Source organism: Sapajus apella, unplaced genomic scaffold (assembly GCF_009761245.1).
Source record: "Sapajus apella isolate SASKATOON/1434 unplaced genomic scaffold, GSC_monkey_1.0 scaffold26, whole genome shotgun sequence".
Lineage (NCBI taxonomy): Eukaryota > Metazoa > Chordata > Mammalia > Primates > Cebidae > Sapajus > Sapajus apella.
The window spans coordinates 8,595,409-8,601,246 of record NW_022436966.1 but is presented as its reverse complement, the minus strand read 5'-3'; positions in this window follow the sequence as shown (position 1 = coordinate 8,601,246).

Here is a 5,838-nt window from a genome sequence, read left to right as displayed (position 1 = left end):
CCCAAATTGTGGCATATTTTATAATGACTGTGTACCTTGCTTCTTTTTCACCTAATGTATCTTGGCAAGGGTTTTATATTATTATAGAAATATGGAATACATGGGACTATGGGATATTCCTATGATAAGACTATAAAATATTCCATATATAGAAGTATGGAAAATTCCATTTATAGAAATATGGAATTCAAAAGAATAAATAGAGCTGCCTTAGTCTTTTTAAACAGCTACATAATATTTCATTGTATGAAAATAACATAATTTACTTAAGTTCTTAAATAATGCACATTAAATCTTTCGCTATTACAAATATGCTGCAATAAATAACTTTGTACATTCACTACTTCCCACCTGGGCAAATATATCTACAGGATAAGTACCTAAAAGTTGAACTGCTGGGTTGAATTGCAGAGAGCATATGCCCTTGTGATTTGGTACTTATTGCAATCAAATAGTTATTGCCAGACTGTCCCCCATGAGGGAAAACAATTTACACACTCCATACACACTCATAAATTTACTTTTATATATTTGGAACTTTACTGTTGATTGTCCTCATCAAGATAGGCAATTACCAAATTTTGTGAATTTTGCCAATCAGAAAGATAAAAAATGCCACTTCCTACTTTTAATTTGCATTTCTTCTATTACGAATGAATGAAGCTGAGCACTTTTCATATGTTAAAGCAGGTATTTAAGTATTTCTGGATTCTCCATTCTGTTTAATTGATCTGTCTGTTATCTGTCTTTTTCAAAATTGAGAAGAATGATTCTTAATTTAAAAAGGAGAAAGTAAAACTAAGTTTTACCACTCACAGCTAACTGTCTGATCTTGAATGAATCTCTTAGTCTCTTTGATCTTGCCTTCTCCGCCTGTAAGACAATAAGGTTGAACCCCATGGGTTCATTAACTCAGATATGTTTGTTGAGTGTTAAACTCCTTTGCTGGGTGCCTGGGATGCCAGGGAGAGCAAAAACAGACGCTGTCCCTGCTCACGTGGAGTTTACAGTCAGTGTGGGAAGGTATGGCACTATTCAAATAATGACTTAGAACACTGATAGTCCCTAACTTAGGAGATTTGGAGAGGCAAAAGCAGAGAGAGGGCTGGAAAGTTTCCCAAAGGAAGTGAAGGAAGTCATGTGGAAATTGAGATCTGGTGGGAAAAGAGTTAGCCAGGTGAAGCAAGGGGTAGTGGAGAGGAAGGCACGTGAGGACTTGGCAGGACAAAAGAACTCTATTGTAGTTGGAAGTAGGCAGGAAAGTGGTAAGAGATGAGAGAAACTAACGAAGTACACAGGAATCAGTTCGTGTAGAGCCTTGGATAGATAATATGATCTTTATCCTAAGCATTTGTCTTGCCTGGGGCCTCTAAGAAGTAAAGTCTTAGTTAAAGACCAAAGTGGTGATGACACTTTCTTGGAAGGCAAAAGCCAGGACAGTGAGGGTGAGGAAAAGGGAGGTAAAGTGGGGAAAGATGTGGAGCAAGGCAGTGCTGTGTTATCACTCTGGTTGCGGCACCACAATGAGCTGCAGCTGCAAGGAAACACAGAGGGCTGGTTACCAGGTGTGTTTGTTCAGCATGCAGGACTTCTCCAGAAAGTTTATGAGGAAAATTATATCTCAGAGCAATTCTTGCAGGCAGAAAGGAAGGAATAATTTAGCAGCCTGGTATTCTCCCATCTTGCATTGCCCATTGTTTATGTTTAATTCTACAAAAGCTAACGTGTCCTTCCAAGGCACATCACCCAGCCCCTCACTGGTCGTGCCTGCAGTGTGGCTTTCCTCCAAACCTGGAAGTGGAAATGCAGGTGGAAGACCAGGCAAGAGAGAAAAAGGCACAGTCAAGGGAATCTGAGAAGGTACGCAGGGTTTGTGTTCAACATACCATTAAAGAATTCCATGCAGGCCCGGTGCGGTGGCTCACGCCTGTAATCACAGCACTTTGGGAGGCCCAGGCAGGTAGATCATGAGGTCAGGAGATCGAGACCATCCTGGCCAACATGGTGAAACCCCGTCTCTACTAAAATACAAAAATTAGCTGGGTGTGGTGGCACGTGCCTGTAGTCCCAGCTACTCGGGAGGCTCAGGCACAAGAATCGTTTGAACCCAGGACGTGGAGGTTGCAGTGAACTGAGATTGCACCACTGCACTCCAGCTTGGTGACAGAGCGAGACTCTCTCAAAAAAAAAAAAGGGAACTCCATGCAAGAGAGTGACATGGTTTGGCAACACTGTGGGGGACAGCTTAGAGAGGGTTGAGAATAGATGTAGGGAGGCCCATGGGGGAGTATTGCCATAGTCCAGAAGACAGAAGACAGTGTCTGGGGCTGGGGTTCGATGTGGAGATGGAGAAAGTGAGTGGACATCAGAAAGTTTAGGAGGTAAAATTGCCACAATTGAGGAATAGGTTGAATTTGAGAAATAGAGAAAGGCATCAAGGATGTCTGGGTTTCTGACCTGAGCAGCCCAGCGGATGCCGGTGTCAGGCCAGGTACAGTGGCTCACACCTGTAATCCCAGCAGTTTGCGAAGTGGAGGCAGGGGGGATCACCTGAGATCAAGAGTTTGAGACCAGCCTGACCAACATGGAGAAATCCCATCTCTACTAAAAATACAAAATTTAGTTGGGTGTGGTGGCGTGCGCCTGTAATCCCAGCTCCTCGGGGAAGCTGAGGCAGGCAAATCGCTTGAACCCGGGAGGCGGAGGTTGCGGTGAGCCAAGATCACACCATTGCACTATGACCTGGGCAATAAGAGTGAAACCCCATCTCAAAAAAAAAAAAAAAAAAAAAAAAAACCTGAGGTAGAGAGTCAAGTCTGGGAGGAAAGAACATGGGGCCTGCAGAGGAGAAAAAGAAAGAGCAGGCAAAGAGGTAGGAGGAAAATGAGAAGGGCACGTGGTCCTTGAAGGCTAGGGACTTGGGTTTTAGGAGAGAATGGTCCCAGAGAGGCCAGGGGAGGTAAGGACTTGGTTCTTTCTAGCAACATGGTGGTCATTAATTATTTTAGCCAAAGTGATGAGGCTGAGGAATGAGGGGAGCAGATGGAATTGAAGTGGAGTATAGCCAACCCATTTGAGAAGTTTCACTGGGAAGAGGAGAAGAAAGAATAGTTACAGGAAGGGGCTGGGGTTGAGAAAGATGTTTTTGTTTTGTGTTGAGAGACTCAACCATGCTTAAATGTAAATAGGAAGGATTCAGGTGTCAGAGAAGTCTTGGAAATAGAGGGGAGAGGAGACATTTTCTAGTGTGGGGCTCCGGGGGCTGGGATCTAGAACACAGGTGCAGGGCCTGACCTCAGGGCAGGAAGTATCTGCCAAGGGATGGGAGGAAAGGAAGTGGGGATGGCGCCAGGGAAGGTGGGGCTGCAGCAGGAAGCCGGGCAGGTCATATGCAAAAATGTGAGATGATTCAATGGTAGGCTGTCATGACGTGGGGGAAGAAAAGAAATGTGGAAAGAAATGTGGTGAGGTTGGGGTAGGGAGGTGTTTAACGAGAATGGAAAGGATTTGAAAAATAAACTCTTAACCTAGTGATCTTTTTTTTTTCTTTTTTGAGACAAGGTCTTACTCTGTCGTCCAACCTTGAGTACAGTGGCACAAACACAGCTTACTTCAACTTCAGCTGTTGGGCTCAAGCGATCCTCCCACCTCAGCCTCCCTAGTAGCTGGGACTTTAGATATGTGCCCCACACCTGGCTTTTTTTTTTTTTTAAGAGATGGGCCAACCTAGTGATCTTGAGAGAACCTCAGTTCATGGGCAACTTAGAGGAGTGGTAACTGGGTGAATGGACAGGGGAAGTACAAGGGGAAGGTGGGATGTGGTCACCTGCCAACCCCACAAATCCTGCCTCCCCAGCTTACCCTCTAGCCAACCTTGGCTCTGGCCTTCCAGCTTATAGACAAGAAAGCAAATAAGGTGGATCTGATACAACAGCCACAGCTTTTGGCCTTCAGATAATTAAGAAGTTATCACTTTTATGACGCACATTCACTTAACACAAAAACCAATTCATTTTTGAAAAATCTTTTATTGTGGCTTACCAATGATGCTTTCAGATGTGGATGTTGGAAGACAAAACATAGTGAGCATCCACTAAAATTCTAACACAGACGCATGTGAAAAGTCTTTGCTTCTTGAGCTTTTCTTCTCAGCTAGCACAGGACCGAACTGTGTAACTTGTGGTTAAGGATTATTTGTGCAGGGCACCTCAGTAGGTGAAATGTAGTGGATTTGGCATTTTGCCTGTGGAACACTGGGCAGGAGCTCCAGTTACAAATTGCAGCTGTATAAAATAACAGGAAATGTGGGGCTTTGAAAGATTCCACTGGAAAGATTAATTATTTGGAAAAGAGTTATGCATCAGCTTCGTGTGTTTTTAGAGAAAAGGTGGCCCACGCCATTTTTAATAGTGCAAAAGAAAGTTCTGCTGCTAGGCGAAAGAAGGGAAGAGAGAAACTCTTGTTCAATCTTTTTCTGGAAGGGCTCACATTTGGTTTTAAAGCCATCTTTATTCTCTTTGTTAGAAGACAAGGGGTTAGAAATGAAAGCCAGATGGAATCCCGGAAAGATTTGAGGCTTATAAAAGAAAAGATCTGGATTTCCTAATTCTCTGTGATGGCCTCCCTGGGTTTTGGGGTTTTTTTTTCTAACTCTTCTGCCATCCCCCATCCTGCCCCTCAACATTTAACAATTTCCTACACATCAGTGCACCATGGACATTCATTTTCCTGTAGGCATAAGAATGTTATTCAAATAAACTCAAAACTTCTGGGTGGACGCTGGCTCTGTAATGGCCAAAAGGATAAACCAACATTTATTGCACAGCTGGGACCCTAAATGATCAGACAGGCTGATACTCAGATAGACTTCAGCAGTTTCCTGAAAACAGTGTGTTGCTACATATTTGAAGTAAAATAATTCAATCTCTCCAGCGCACTCTAGTTGTGAACTGCCAAGAAAACGTAGGGGAGTTGGTATTTTTTTGGGGAAAAAAGGCATTTTCTTGAGTTCCTAAGACATCTATCCATAAATGTATATAGAAAAGGGACATGTGGTTTCATGTGGTTTCATCACTTTGTTTCAACTTGAAGATCCTTCATCTGAAGTCGGTCTTGGAGACATTTGTTTGGCATGAATGTTTACTTGAGCAATGGAGGGAGGAAATTTTCTCTCATAGTTGAGCCTGACCACCAAATATGATCAATATTTATCTCTGACATAATTAGGCAATGAGATCTTCAGCTCAATCAATTATTTGGGCCGATAAAGAGCAAACATTTGAAGACTTTTATGTACAGAAACACACTTCCAGTCCAACTTTGGCTGCTGTGGAACTCAGACTTTCTGAGATGACCAGGTCTTCAGGATTTCAGAATCTTTCAGTGCCTCAGGTCTCAGGCCATCACTAGAAACAAATCATCTCCATGGAAAGTCGATGTGTCGTAAACCAGATATTTCTAGTTAGGAGAAGGCCAGAAAAACTTAATTTTTACTGTAGTTCTGTTTAAGTTTCAGATCGATATCTTTTTTAAGACAGGGTCTTGCTTTGTCACCCAGGCTGGGGGGCAGTGGCATGATCATAGTTCCCTGTAGCTTCCAACTCCTGGACACAGGTGATCCTCCCCCCGAGTAGCTGGGACTGCATGTTTGCACCATCATGCTTGGCTCTTTAAAAATACATTTATTTTAGCAACAGGGTCTTGTGATGTTGCCCAAGCTGGTCCTGACCTCCTTGGGCTCAAGCCATCCATCCTCCCACCTCAGCCTCCCAAGTAACTGGGATTACAGGCATGAGCCACCACATCCAACTCTTCAAATTGAATTTTTTTTTTAAGAGG